The sequence below is a fragment of the Calliphora vicina genome, chromosome 4 (genome assembly GCF_958450345.1).
Source record: "Calliphora vicina chromosome 4, idCalVici1.1, whole genome shotgun sequence".
In the NCBI taxonomy this organism is placed as follows: domain Eukaryota; kingdom Metazoa; phylum Arthropoda; class Insecta; order Diptera; family Calliphoridae; genus Calliphora; species Calliphora vicina.
In genome coordinates this window covers 54,251,084-54,266,390 of record NC_088783.1, presented here as the reverse complement: position 1 = coordinate 54,266,390, position 15,307 = coordinate 54,251,084, and the positions used below count along the sequence as shown (strand labels likewise).

Sequence of the window (15,307 nt, the reverse complement as noted above, 5' to 3'; positions counted from 1 at the left end):
CTTCAAGATTGTTATCTTGAAGCATGTCCCAGCATGCTTGATAATATTGTGTATTTTTTTGTTTTCAATTAATTTCATATTTATCTTAAAAGATAAAAAATTACATCTTTATATAACACTTTCTCTATAACAAAAAGTTATAAAAAATAAACCTGTTTTAAAAAAGGAGTTACTTGGGGATATAGCTCAGTGGTAGAGCATTCGACTGCAGATCGAGAGGTCCCCGGTTCAAACCCGGGTGTCCCCTGTTAATACATTTTTGCCCAAATTATTGACAACAATAAAACATTCATAAATAAGAAAAGTATAAAGATAGAATAGTTATGAAGTTTTTAAAATTTCTTTAAAGTTTGCAATATCTTCGTTAAAAACTTTTCTTAGGTCTTAAAAGAAAGTTTTATATTGCCACGCCCACTTTTTTAAAGGATTAAAATTTAATTTTTTTGTTATTATTACGAAAGTTCATAAAGTTTTATATGAGCATTTGAAATGTTTAGTTAAATGGGGATATAGCTCAGTGGTAGAGCATTCGACTGCAGATCGAGAGGTCCCCGGTTCAAACCCGGGTGTCCCCTGCTTAAAAGTTTTTTTTATAAGTCTAAATAAGTAAAAAATTATAGCTAGACAAACCCGACAATATATATGAAATCAACATGAAATTTGAACGTGTGTTTTCTTTCTATATGGGCAATTCCACGAGAATCGCTACCACGACTGAAAACACAAAAACACTTGTAACTTTTTTTCAAGATGATTTGAATAGAACATAATAAAATGTCACTAGAACATAAAAGTATTTAGATCATATTACAACATTTTAAAGACAAAAATAACACCGTGATACAATTTTACATTTTTTTTTGTTGGACTTGAACGACACTATACACATATGAAACCTTATGTCATATATAGTAGAACTGCGTTTAGTTTTTCATTTTGTGATCTTTTCTCCTTTTTAAAGGACTTCAAAGTTTTAAGGATATAGAAATTTCTTAAAATTTATTTAAATAGTTCTGCTCATTAGTTTTTCTTTATATGGACATCAAATGAAAGGGGACAATTTCTAGAAGTAGATAATTTTTTTTATTTTTACTTTTCAGGACGAAAAGTTGTAAAAAATGTCTTTTGAAAAATGTATCCTTTTATATCCTTGAGAATTTCCAATATATTTAAAAAAAAAAAAAAATATGTTGAAACCATGCATATACTTTAACACATGCTTAAATTTCGTTCTTATAGCTTTATAAGTTAAGCCTAAACAGAAAAAAAACATATTATTAGGTTCATTAAAAAAAATACTTTTATCGATACAGCAATTAAGATTAAAAAAATATTAGATAGTACTTTTTGGACTCGAACAAGTCCACATACACATGAAACTGGAGATCGTATATAGTAAATCTGCGTTCTCAGTTTTTAATTTTCTGATCCTTTCTTCTTTTTAAAGGACTTCAAAGTTTCAAGGATGTACAAATTTATAAAAAATTAAATAATTATTTTTATAAATGTTTGTCAATATGTGTATCAAATAAAAAAAGACAATCATTGGAAATGAAACAAAAGAGTTACTTAAATTTTATTCTTTCATATTTTAGTATAATTTATTATAATAGTTTAAACTGATTATATATTTTTTAAACTAGACTCCCAATTATCTTGTAGTATGAAATGAATTTGACTCTGATTGTTTTTTTGCTATTGTCAAATTGTTTATTGAAACCGAATGTATATTTTCAATTAATTTTTTTAGTTTTTGTATACATATATTTATAGAATATATATTGTTTTATTATAGAGAAAAATCTGTCACGTACGATATTAAATTTTATTTATTATAAAATCATCCAAAGATTGTTTTTATTTAAATATGACGGATTGTAAAGGAAAAATATTTCGATTAGTGTAAGAAATTAATAGAAAACATAACGCCTCTTTATGTCTTATTTCGCTCAATATTTTGGACACTAATATTTCGAAAGAACTTTTTATTATTTTCAAATATAGTACCCTCTGAATGGAACATAAAGACCAAATTATTTTTCAGCTATTCTTATTTTTGCAAAATCTATTCCACTCTATAGGCGTATAAATGTCACGTACGATGATATGGAATTGCCCATATGCAACTTATTTAACATTTTTTCCGAAATCTGAAACTTTTTTGATTTTTTTTCCAAAATGGGCACTTTTTTTAAATTGTTTATGCTCCTTTAAGACCTATTTGGTCACTAATAGGTCTTCAAGGAAAATATCTAAGCTTTCTTTTGAGAAAAAAGGACCCATTTTGAAAACAGGTGAAAAAGTTTTTGATTTTGGAAAAAAATATCAACATCTTTTTTATTATTTAAAATTTCTTTTTCGAAAGATTGAATAAATAGTTATCTAAACTATTTGGAACACATTTTGCTAAGAACAATAGGTAAAAAGTTACATGGATGAAAAAAACGCCAGCCAAAATGTCAAATTTTGACCACCTCTAACTCAGAGAGTTCTACACCGATCTTGTTGAAAAATTGTGTCTGAATTACTATCCAATAGAACCTTGGTGCAAATTTCATACCGATAGGAACACATCGATTTAAAAAGTTGGTTAACTTGACATGAAATGCCCTATATATAAATTTTAACAATTAAAAAATGCATGGAATCCATTTGTGAAAAATATTACAAAAAATGTTTTTATTGAGATTTTGCGAAGATAGAAATTTTTCGAATTGAAATTAAATTTGTAGTTATGAATTATTTTAAAGTAAATTTTACAGCTATATAGACTTTTCTATTGAAAATGTAAAAATCTCGGGTTATAGGAAAATAATTAAGAACATATTAGGCCATCTAAAGTGGGTTATGATAGGTTATGATATGGATTTGAAAATTTTTGCCCTAAAGTGGAATTTTACATAAAAAATAGGTGTTTTTTAGATATCTGATCTCCGCAGTATCAAAAATTATCAAATTTTAAAATACATATTTGAAGTTAATTTTAACTTTTAAAAAAATATAAATTCCTTTCACATCTTCTTAGATTTTTTTTAGATAACCAGAGGTGTCGTAATTTGGGGTCCGCCTGCTGCGGCTCTGTGCGGCTCATAAAGGCTATATTCAGAACATAAACTCGAAACACTTCATCTTTGAACATGTGAAATTTCATTCAAACTGAATTATTTCCCTCTCTTTTTTTCTATAGCTCTATGAGGCGTAATATTATTTTTTTTTAGACTTTGACCTTAGAAAAAGTTCTATTTGACAAGCAATATTCTAAATCACTTGAAAGTCTCGTCTGATATAAATATATTAAAGTCCTGGTATGGTTTATAATAACCTTGCAAGGCATTTAAATCCTTTAATAGCAAACTAAGTTGGACTATAGCAAATAAGTTATTTGGTGGCTTAGGAAAGTTAATTTCAACATACAGACGGATATGACTATGTCTACCCCTCTATCTATAACGTTCCAGAATAATATTCTTTATGGGGTCACAAATGAAAAATGTAGAAATTGGACCCTTTTTCACTAGCCCACTATCCAGTTCACTTGGCGGCAATAACTATAACAATTCATCCTTTATTGTGTGTTAGAAGAAGGTCTAGCCAACAGTAGTTCAAACTGACCACCTTTGAGATGTTATCACATCAAACCCATTTTAAAATAAATATTAATTATCAATAAGAAACCAAAAAAATCTATAAAAATTTTCTTATAATCCATGACTAGTGTGAACACACTACATAGAATCTTCCACTATTGGATTTTAGCAGAAATGGTAAAAAATATAAAGGGTTAGATGTGAAGGGGATATAGCTCAGTGGTAGAGCATTCGACTGCAGATCGAGAGGTCCCCGGTTCAAACCCGGGTGTCCCCTGCTAAAATGCTTTTTTTGTTAACTTTTTCTAAAACAAATATTTTTAAAAATATACTTTTGTGAAGGTTATTTGAAATTAAAAGTCGAAACAATTCTATAAAAATTTGCTGAAAATTCATATGTATGTACTATTTCAATTTGTTGCACGCAAAAAAAAAGAACCCAAAAATATTTTAAACACTTGTTTAAATTATGACATCATGTATTTGTTATCTTTAAACACAAGTTTTGTTTAAAACATTTTTTTTCCATTTCCTTTTTTAGTTTTTATCACAAACAGAAATTTTTTATTAACAAACAACCACGCAAAATTCATCATACCATTAATAATGTTATTTAACATGCATATACATTTAGTACTTAACATTATAACATTCTGTTAACTAAACAGTTGGTCTATAAATAAAACCTACATGCACTTACTCCTCTGTTAGCTACTACTGCTTTAAGTAACAACACAATTTTTCAGTTTCAATTATGATTCATTCATGAAAGAGTGAATGACCCCGGTCAGGCATTGTATTTCATTTTAAACTTCATTTAAATACAATGTAATGATCATTAATTATTTCTGTGTAATAAGAACTTTACATTCGTTCATTGTTATAGAGAATTAGCTAACGGCAGTTTAACAGGGGATATAGCTCAGTGGTAGAGCATTCGACTGCAGATCGAGAGGTCCCCGGTTCAAACCCGGGTGTCCCCTTGTGTAAAACACTTTTTTTTGTAGGAATTTTTATTTTTTTTATATTAATTTTATAGATTCTTCTTTTGAGTTATTTATTTTCTTATCGATATGGTAAAGTAGGTTTTTGGCCCAGTAATAATATAAAATTGGTAAAAAAGAATTTGTTCTAAATGTTTGGTTTTAAATTTGATAAATTTCAAATTGATTACATAACTGGGGATATAGCTCAGTGGTAGAGCATTCGACTGCAGATCGAGAGGTCCCCGGTTCAAACCCGGGTGTCCCCTGTAATAATTACTTTTTTTTATTATTTTATAAAGAACAAATTTTAAATTTTATTCTTATGATGTGAAGTAAAATAAATAGAAACAATGATTGGATATTCCTTGTTCAATAAGGGATTCTAGTTTAAAAATAAAAGCTGGGTAAAAGCCGCTTAAAGTCTTGCACTATATTGTCAGTCAAAGACTTTTTGTTTTGAAATTTATATTTAGGAAGCATATATACCATTTTAAACAAAGAGAACAAATATTTTCTTCAAGAATTTTTTGAATAAAAGTAGAAAAGAATCGAGAAATTTTATTAAAGAAATATTGAAATTTATTTATTCCTGTTTATGTAATTGAATAAATTTAATTACTTAAAATGTTTTTGTTTGCAAATTCTTTTGCTTTCTTTTAAAAATATATTTCAAATTTCTAATACCTTATAATTGGCAGTATAAATCTTATGTTAGAAATACATAAATCATTTTATGATTCTTTTTTGATATTTATTTTGCATTACATGCGGTTTTTTATTGTTATAAATAAGTATAGTCTATTTATGGTTATGTTTTCTACAATAATATTTATTACTTTGAAAATATACACATAAATTTTGTGCAAAAATCTAATATGTTTTCAAGAGTGTCTCCATATATCACTGCAATATTACATGCACTCTTCTTCTCTCACTAAATAGACACGCATTTGAAAGCAGTGATGGTTAATTTGGTACAAAATTAAGTACTAAGTATGTTATAAAAGTACTTTCAAATCAAGTGCTCTTGATGTTCTGGTCTAAACACATTCATGTATCGAAAGAATCATTCAGTTTTCTGAAACTTCACTTCATCTGATCTCCTCACTATTTACACCTTCATATATCTGACCGAAAATGGAATACAACTCTCATGTATGGGCCGGTACCTCAAAGTCTATTTTGGAACTTCTCGATCGCGTACAGGAGATATCGAACTCTATTGATTCACTGGAGCACCGATGCAATATGGGCAGTGTTTCACTATTTGATCGGTACTACAACGGAATTTGTTCTGATGAAATTAGGGAACTTGTTCCTGATACCCGCAGATTATTACGTAATAAAAATGTTTCAACAAGAACACATCACTTTGTGGTCGATTGGCCAGTGGACCGCACAACACTCTACAGGGAAAATTCGTTCTTTAGCCGCACTGTCCGTATGAGGAACAAACTTCCCGCTGAAGTATTTCCTGTCATTTTCAATGTAGGAAATTTCAATTCGAAAGTCCAGAAACACTACTTCATCTTTCTTCCCTCTCATAAGTTATTTTATAATGAGTTTCTAGATTTCCAAGAAAAAAACTTCTACAAAAAGGAAGAAGCTGTAAGCAAAAAGTGAAATCTACATGAAAAGTTTTGGATCCATGAGGGTTCTCCAGTTAGTTTAGTTAGGCACTCAGGGAAATAAGACAAAGTTGGTTTACAATTGCACATTTTAGATTCTTTGTTCCTCATTTGTAGGTGAAAGAACCAAGTCTATGTTTGGCATTCGCTTCCTTATAATCGGGATCGAGCATTATCAATGATTGGGTACTCAAAGAGACTGGGTAATAATTGTTTCCTTGCTTATCATTTGCACAAGATAGGATCAATTATCTTTTTGGTCTTAATTGGAACTCTATCAGATTTCAGAAGAAGAGCAGAGTTAGATATCATACAATAACTTTCATTTATGGTATGTTGCTGACCGATCTGGTCAGATTTGTGAAAAGTAGCAGCAGGAAGTAGAAAATTTGGTTCAATAGCGATAAAATGCCGCTTAACAATTAGACTGAAGATTCTGAGTTTAAGTTGAGATGCCCTCTAACATCCATTAAAAAAGGGTCTTCCAACAGGGACTTTGACAGTTGATAGCGGTCATATTGTTGAAGCTACATCTGTAGAATTGACTGTCATTTATTCAGTTTGTTTTACCAAATCACCATGGATGTATAAAGCGTTCAACAACACGTACAAATGATAAAATTGTTTTATAAAAATCGGTGTTCTGTTCGGACAAAGTTCTGCGCGTTTCGTCTATTTTACGCTATGAGACCCATTCTTAGATGAATAGTTATGCCAACAAACTAAATTGTCGAATTCGAGACGATATCAATCCACATGAGATCCAAGAGCGCCCAATACATCACGAAACAGTCACGAAATAGTTAATTCTTTGAGAACGATAACACTATACAACAAAATCAAATTTTTTCCAAAATTACAAGGTCCGACCAATAAATTTTGATAGAGGAGACAAAAAAAAGACACGTGTATCGGCGTTTTGAAAGTTTACATCTGAATTTCATTTGTGGGCGGGTTAAAGTTTCCCAACTCTGCCACATTCTTATTGTTAATTTTCATAAGAAACCATGTGATCCTTACATTTTAGGTATAAAATGTGTTCCGCAAAGTTATGTAAAATGTCACGGAGAATATTTTTTTAAAATATGTTAACCCTCTAAATCCTCAAGGCATGGGTCTTTTTTGTCCTTCTTTTAAAAAAGTGCAAAAACCACCATTAAAACAGGGATTTAATGGGTTAAACTGTTCAGCAAAAAAAAATTATACGTGAAATTTTACTATAAGTCCCTGAATACATCAAAACGGAAAATTCAACCAGAAAGAAAAAGACATAACAAAAGAGAGCATAGGGTTAATTTCGCATTTATTAAGAATTTTATTTTAAAGAACATTTTAGGTATAAAATGTATTCAGCAAATTTATGTAAAATGTTACGAAGAACATTTTTGTATAATATGTTAACCCTCTAAATCCCCAAGGCATGGTTCTTTTTTGTACTTCTTTTAAAAAAGAGCAACAAACACCATTAAAACAGGGATCTATACGAATAAACCACAGCGGCACTCAAAGCCAATATAACCCATATCATCACCCTGGTTTATATGCCAGAGTCATAGAGAAAAGTGTACATTTCGGATGCCCGTCACCCTGCGAAGCCGAGGAGGACATTTGCACGATGCCAAACATAATGGCATCGATAGACTTTTTAAACAAATAAAAAATTTAGATTTAAATTTAAAGATACACATATTCACAGTGGCAACCGAATTTGTCGCCAATCAAAAACTACCTCAGTGACTGAATTTTACAGTTGTGGCTACAAAATTTCAGAAATGGTAACAAAAGTTTAGTTGCTACAACTGAAATTCTTCTTTATCAACTAAATTTCTGTTGATGGAGCCGCAAAATTGGATGTGTGCACAAAATTGGCAACAAATTCGTTTGAAAACACTACGAATCTGTTTTCTCTTCTTAGGAAGCTCTCAATGAAATACCATTTAGCTTCAGACTTTCTTTAACATTATGAACCTATATAATATTCAATATAACTTTTTAGTTGTTCGATCAATAGATTTCAAAACGACTGGGATATTACTTCCTAATTCGATTCGAAAGAAAATCTTTTCGAATTACAATGTAGCACACATTTTCGAACATTTTCATTTTCAGATTGAGTTACGCAGTAACCGACCTGGTATTTGTTTAAGGCTGGCTTCTTAAAAGTATTTCAAAAGATTATGGTAGGCCTCAATTAGTTCTTATGGAATTAGTTGATGTTCCAAGACCTAAGGAAAAGTGTTTGTTTTCAGAAAAATTACTAGATCGAAGATTTTAATTTGTTAGTTGTCAATTTAAAAATACACAATCCAGATAAACGATTCAGATTGAACTCAAGAATCTGAAGTTAAAGGTTTTGGTACCTAAATAATTATATAGCTTTAGTATCAATTGAAATAACTAAGTATATTGGTATATTGGAGAATACCCGCAACTCCGATTGCAGTATTTCGAACATTATTCAATGCAGTAATTTCGCACGTAATCATATTAAACGTCGAACCGGTGGTCATATTGTAAATTATCTAGATTTGCCGAAAATTCGGGCCAACATTAAATATTCCGGTAATGATAATTGCTATACGGAAAAATATCATGTCCCCTATTCGAAAATCAAATCGCACTGTGACAATCAAACCAATAACATTTACAATTATTGTAATGAAAGCGATGTTTGCCAGCCGAAACATCCGAAGGATGAGAAAAATTGCTGCGTTCAAGTTGATCGTCAGGATATTCGAAATATTATGAAGGTTCTGGATGTGGATACACGTAAAAAGGGTATCGAGGTTTGCTACAAAACCTGCGAAGAAACCGATTGTGATGTATTCCTAGTGAAATTGGGTAGCAAACCAAAAAGTGAACGTAAAAAGAATAATATTGAAATTGAATTGTTAACACCCTTAGAAATAAAATGGATTTTTAATACCCCTTTTGACCCCAGTTCCGATGGAGCATGGGAACGATTGGTACAATCGATAACAAAGACATTGACTGTATTAATGAATGAGGTAGCACCTAAATTAGATATCTTCCAAAGTCTATTGATCGAAGCAGAAAATATAGTTAATTCGAGACCTTTAACTCACATTCCCACAAGTCCTCAAGATCCGGAACCGTTGACACCAAACCATTTTTTGTTAGGAACAACAAATTCTACTCAAACTCCAAGCGAATTCGAAAAAAAGATTGCTAAATATGCGAAAACAATGGCGAATACTTCAGAATTTAAAGAACGGTTTTTTGGGTGCGTTGGATAAAAGAGTACTTGCCTGACATAACTCGCCGTGTAAAGTGGTGTTTGCCTACAAGGTCATTGGAAGTTGGGGAAATAGCTCTTGTATGCGATATAGATCAAAATGGAGAATGGGCGAATCCTAAAAACATATTGCGGTAGTGATGGCACTGTGCGATCAGCAGATATTAAAACTATCGATGGTATTTTCAAAAGACCTGCATCAAAACTAGCATTTTTAGAATTGGACGATGCCTAATGGTGAATTTCCCTAAGTCAATTCAAGGGGGTGTGATATTGTGGATTTTTTATTTCTTTTAATTGTTTAAATATTTTTACATCAAATCAAATAGCCTATTATTTTTATGTTTTTTTAAAAATTTTACTTTATATAAATTTGTATAATTGTTGAATTAGAAAGAAGTCTCTCAACAAATGTAAGTTTTTCTTTCTAATTTTATGTTATGTACCATAATTATTAATATCTCGCTATTTTAGTGAATAAACAATTTTATACCGTTTGTTCAAGACAAAAACTTCATTCAATCGGATCATCAACAATTGGTTTCTCGTTAAAAGTATTTATTTAATTAATTAAACAACTGGTACTTTTCAAGTTTGAAAGTACGAAATTCAAACTTGAAAAAGTACCAGTTTGATTTTCTTTTAATAAGATATTCCCAATGCCATCCCAGTTTCAAAGGTTATCTAATACATATTCCTTAAGTTTTAATGACCTGATGCTGTAATTTTATTGCAGATTTCTTATTCGTTTTATTTATTTTTGTTCTATATGGTTAAAGAAACAATTTATATGATGGCCATAAATTAAATGCCAAAGTTTTAGTTTAGTTTTCTATTCCAATGTAATTTTGTGAGCAATCACAAATAAAATTCTCTATAAATCTCGCTGTCTGCATAGTAGAAACAAGCATTTAATTCAAATAAGAGAAAATAAAGCTAAAAAATCAACCACAAAAAAATGCAAGAAAAATTTCCAACAATTAATCAAGTAAAAAGTTGAACTGAATGAATGAGTGAGTAAGATTGGATTGATAAATGATGGCTTTTCTAAAAAAAAAATCTATACTCACGTACAAGTACTTATGAGTTAAGTAAGAGTAGTACTTATTAGGAGAAGCTGCTATAGTAGCACGCATTCCTAATAGTTTATGCTTAAATTGTACACTTTACTGTAAAATCTATATTTAGCTGTGTGTTGTTTTTTTTATAATTTTCTTTTGTGCTGGGTTTTCGTATTTATATTGGGTTCTCCTGCTTAGAGGGATAGAGTCAAAAGGGGAATGATCATGGTATGAGAGCCCATATTTATTCTCTTTATAATGTTAATAATAAGCTTTATGCGACATGACCAACACTTGGGGATATAGCTCAGTGGTAGAGCATTCGACTGCAGATCGAGAGGTCCCCGGTTCAAACCCGGGTGTCCCCTGCTAAAATAGTTTTTTTGTTAAATATTTTTTTTTTTTTAGCAAAAATTATTTATTTATTAAGTTGAATAAACTTTTTTTTTGGTTTTTAATTGTTAAATTGATAACTTAATGTATGACAAAATGTCTAGCAATGACACATAAACACGTCAGTGCTGCTTAATATTTTAACTCATACGATTAAAGTTCATCTAAAAAACGTATGTTGTTTAATATTGTTAATAATATAAATCTGTTTGTTTTAATTATATATGTAGTAGCCAGTAATAAATTAGCAAAATCATTTAAAATTATTAAAAACCACGTATTATTTTACAAGTTATTAAGATAATTTGTTTGTGTTTTTAATATTTTATATTTAAAATCCTTTATAAATATTTAACTAGATATTTAAATGCTGGTAAACATTAACTGTAAATCTTTTATAACCATAAAATTAAATTAAATCAAAACAAAAATTATAGTTTCGCTGCTATTCATTACATATGTACACTTCCCCCTACCCCAACTCATCCGTTGACCATTTATAGACTGTTAAATTTACGAAAATGCATTTACATATTTACCAAGTAAAGAGAGTATGTATTGAGGTTTAACAGAGTATCGACCATATTTCCTATGTTTAACAAACAAATAAAGAGTAAGCCACTAAGTTAAAAAAAGAAAGTCTTTAATTTTTTAAATGAAAAACAAATGGTCTAAGGTCCCCTTAGAATTTTTTTTTAAACCAATGGTTATAAAAGGACTTTCAAGAAGCAAATAGATTTTCGATTGATTGGTCGGTAGGATATTATTATAATTATTTAAGAAAAATATGCTTATGACTTACATTTTTATAAAGACAGCTTCAAAGTTTATGGTACACAATCCCTTTCAGCATTGCTGAAGTAATTAGCACAGGTCTAAAAATAAAGAAAATAATATACACATTAATACTATTACTAATTTTGTATAGTTAAATATGGAATTCTAAACTACTTAAAGATTAAATGTGAAAAAAATTAACTGAAGATAAAATAATAACTTAACTATTTTAATTAAAGTTTTTGTTTTAAAAAAAAATTACATAATTTCTGAAATATGATCAGCACTTGCCTCTCTTTTGATTTTCGGATTATATATGTGTCGAGAACTTCTCAAAATATTCTGTGTTTCGCATATGAGTTTCTCATTTGAATAATAATCACTGAGAGTCAAATTATATTCCCTAGACTGATGAATGAATTTCTATAAACTTGTGATTGCACAATGTAGCTATGTCCGTCCGACTGCCTGTCTATCTGTCAGTTGAAAACACATTAGGGCCCAATAAAAATGAGCTAAGTAGCTGAAATTTTCCACAAATACTCTCCGTTGGTACAGAAAATGGATTTCACCTATCCCCCATACAAATATCCCCCCGGAGTACTGTTTGAACAGTACTCAAATTAGTTCTAGGCACTGATTGCTTAAGATTCAAAAGAACCACGATTGCTTAAGGTTCAAAAGAACCACGATTGCTTAAACCACGATTGCTTAAACCACGATTGCTTAAGGTTCAAAAGAACCACGATTGCTTAAACCACGATTGCTTAAACCACGATTGCTTAAACCACGATTGCTTAAACCACGATTGCTTAAGGTTCAAAAGAACCACGATTGCTTAAACCACGATTGCTTAAACCACGATTGCTTAAACCACGATTGCTTAAACCACGATTGCTTAAACCACGATTGCTTAAACCACGATTGCTTAAACCACGATTGCTTAAACCACGATTGCTTAAACCACGATTGCTTAAACCACGATTGCTTAAGGTTCAAAAGAACCAAGATTGCTTAAACCACGATTGCTTAAACCACGATTGCTTAAACCACGATTGCTTAAGGTTCAAAAGAACCAAGATTGCTTAAACCACGATTGCTTAAACCACGATTGCTTAAACCACGACTGCTTAAACCACGATTGCTTAAGGTTCAAAAGAACCAAGATTGCTTAAACCACGATTGCTTAAACCACGATTGCTTAAACCACGATTGCTTAAGGTTCAAAAGAACCAAGATTGCTTAAACCACGATTGCTTAAGGTTCAAAAGAACCACGATTGCTTAAACCACGATTGCTTAAGGTTCAAAAGAACCACGATTGCTTAAACCACGATTGCTTAAACCACGATTGCTTAAACCACGATTGCTTAAACCACGATTGCTTAAACCACGATTGCTTAAACCACGATTGCTTAAGGTTCAAAAGAACCACGATTGCTTAAACCACGATTGCTTAAACCACGATTGCTTAAACCACGATTGCTTAAACCACGATTGCTTAAACCACGATTGCTTAAACCACGATTGCTTAAGGTTCAAAAGAACCACGATTGCTTAAACCACGAATGCTTAAGGTTCAAAAGAACCACGATTGCTTAAACCACGATTGCTTAAGGTTCAAAAGAACCACGATTGCTTAAACCACGATTGCTTAAGGTTCAAAAGAACCACGATTGCTTAAACCACGATTGCTTAAACCACGATTGATTAAACCACGATTGCTTAAACCACGATTGCTTAAACCACGATTGCTTAAACCACGATTGATTAAACCACGATTGCTTAAACCACGATTGCTTAAACCACGATTGCTTAAACCACGATTGATTACACCACGATTGATTAAACCACGATTGATTAAACCACGATTGCTTAAAACACGATTGATTAAACCACGATTGCTTAAACCACGATTGACTTAACCACGATTGCTTAAGCCACGATTGATTAAGCCACGATTGCTTAAACCACGATTGCTTAAACCACGATTGCTTAAACCACGATTGCTTAAAACACGATTGATTAAATCACGATTGCTTAAACCACGATTGATTAAACCAAGAACGTTTAAGGAACCACGATTGATTAAATCAGGAACGTTTAAAGAACCTCGATTGATTAAACCACGAACGTTTAAGGAACCACGATTGATTAAATCAGGAACGTTTAAAGAACCTCGATTGATTAAACCACGAACGTTTAAGGAACCACGATTGATTAAACCACGATTGCTTAAACCTCGATTGATTAAACCACGAACGTTTAAGGAACCACGATTGATTAAATCAGGAACGTTTAAAGAACCTCGATTGATTAAACCACGAACGTTTAAGGAACCACGATTGATTAAATCAGGAACGTTTAAAGAACCTCGATTGATTAAACCACGAACGTTTAAGGAACCACGATTGATTAAATCAGGAACGTTTAAAGAACCACGATTGATTAAACCACGAACGTTTCAAGAACCACGATTGATTAAACCAGGAACGTTTAAAGAACCACGATTGATTAAACCACGATTATATCAAAATTGGAACATTTAAAGAACCACGATTGATTAAACCAGGAACGTTTAAAGAACCACGATTGATTAAACCACGATTATATCAAAATTGGAACATTTAAAGAACCACGATTGATTAAACCAGGAACGTTTAAGGAACCACGATTGATTAAACCACGAACGTTTAAGGAACCACGATTGATTAAACCTCGAACGTTTCAAGAACCACGATTGATTAAACCAGGAACGTTTAAAGAACCACGATTGATTAAACCACGATTATATCAAAATTGGAACATTTAAAGAACCACGATTGATTAAACCACGAACGTTTAAAGAACCACGATTGATTAAACCAGGAACCTTTAAAGAACCACGATTGATTAAACCACGAACTTTTATAGAACCACGATTGATTAAACTACGAACGTTTCAAGAACCACGATTGATTAAACCAGGAACGTTTAAATAACCACGATTAATTAAACCAGGAACGTTAAAAGAACAACGATTAATTAAACCAGGAACCTTTAAAGAACCACGATTGATTTAAAGAACCACGATTATATAAAAACTGGAACATTTAAAGAACCACGATTGATTAAACCACGATTATATCAAATCTGAAACATTTAAAGAACCACGATTCTATCAAATCTGAAACATTTAAAGAACCTCGATTGATTAAACCACGATTATATCAAACCATCATCAATTTTGTCGTACAATGAAAAAATTTATAAGCACTTTTGTGAGGGTTTTTAAAACCTTGTAAGTATTCTAAAAATCTCTTAAAAACTATTGTGTCACCCTTTATCCGCAAAAATTTCACAAACGCTGTGCTTTTTAAACCAATTTGCATTGAGTTTTTGTTTTTTGCGGTTATTTTTACATGAAGAGCAATTTTCATTTATAATTAAATAAAACATGTTGCACATGGATGAGCAACACACGAAAAAACCGCATGGGTTTTTGTAAACAAAAACGAAAATAAAAGACAGCGAAAACAGAGGACCAGTTTCAAATTGAATTGCTTTAATTTGGTTAAATTTAAAGGCTTGAAAAATGGATGTTATTCAATCCGATCAAAGACATTTTAAAGTATAATACA

The 15,307-nt window shown here is 31.0% G+C and overlaps 1 protein-coding gene and 6 non-coding genes across 9 annotated transcripts in view; 6 read left to right on the top strand and 1 right to left on the bottom strand.

Moving 5' to 3' along the window:
• The window catches only part of rdgA (retinal degeneration A), a 333,538-nt gene that overhangs the window by 260,838 nt on the left and 57,393 nt on the right, over positions 1-15,307 (bottom strand). For all 3 annotated transcript variants that reach the window (XM_065510459.1, XM_065510457.1, XM_065510458.1), the window contains exon 2: positions 11,714-11,786. The gene's annotated coding sequence lies outside the window, so the exon portion shown is untranslated. The remainder of the gene's footprint in view (positions 1-11,713; positions 11,787-15,307) is intronic.
• On the top strand, positions 176-247 carry TRNAC-GCA (transfer RNA cysteine (anticodon GCA)). The gene has a single exon. It is a non-coding gene; the product is annotated as a tRNA-Cys (tRNA).
• On the top strand, positions 504-575 carry TRNAC-GCA (transfer RNA cysteine (anticodon GCA)). Its single transcript has one exon. It is a non-coding gene; the product is annotated as a tRNA-Cys (tRNA).
• On the top strand, positions 3,793-3,864 carry TRNAC-GCA (transfer RNA cysteine (anticodon GCA)). The gene has a single exon. It is a non-coding gene; the product is annotated as a tRNA-Cys (tRNA).
• On the top strand, positions 4,499-4,570 carry TRNAC-GCA (transfer RNA cysteine (anticodon GCA)). The gene has a single exon. It is a non-coding gene; the product is annotated as a tRNA-Cys (tRNA).
• Positions 4,768-4,839, top strand: TRNAC-GCA (transfer RNA cysteine (anticodon GCA)). The gene has a single exon. It is a non-coding gene; the product is annotated as a tRNA-Cys (tRNA).
• Positions 10,815-10,886, top strand: TRNAC-GCA (transfer RNA cysteine (anticodon GCA)). The gene has a single exon. It is a non-coding gene; the product is annotated as a tRNA-Cys (tRNA).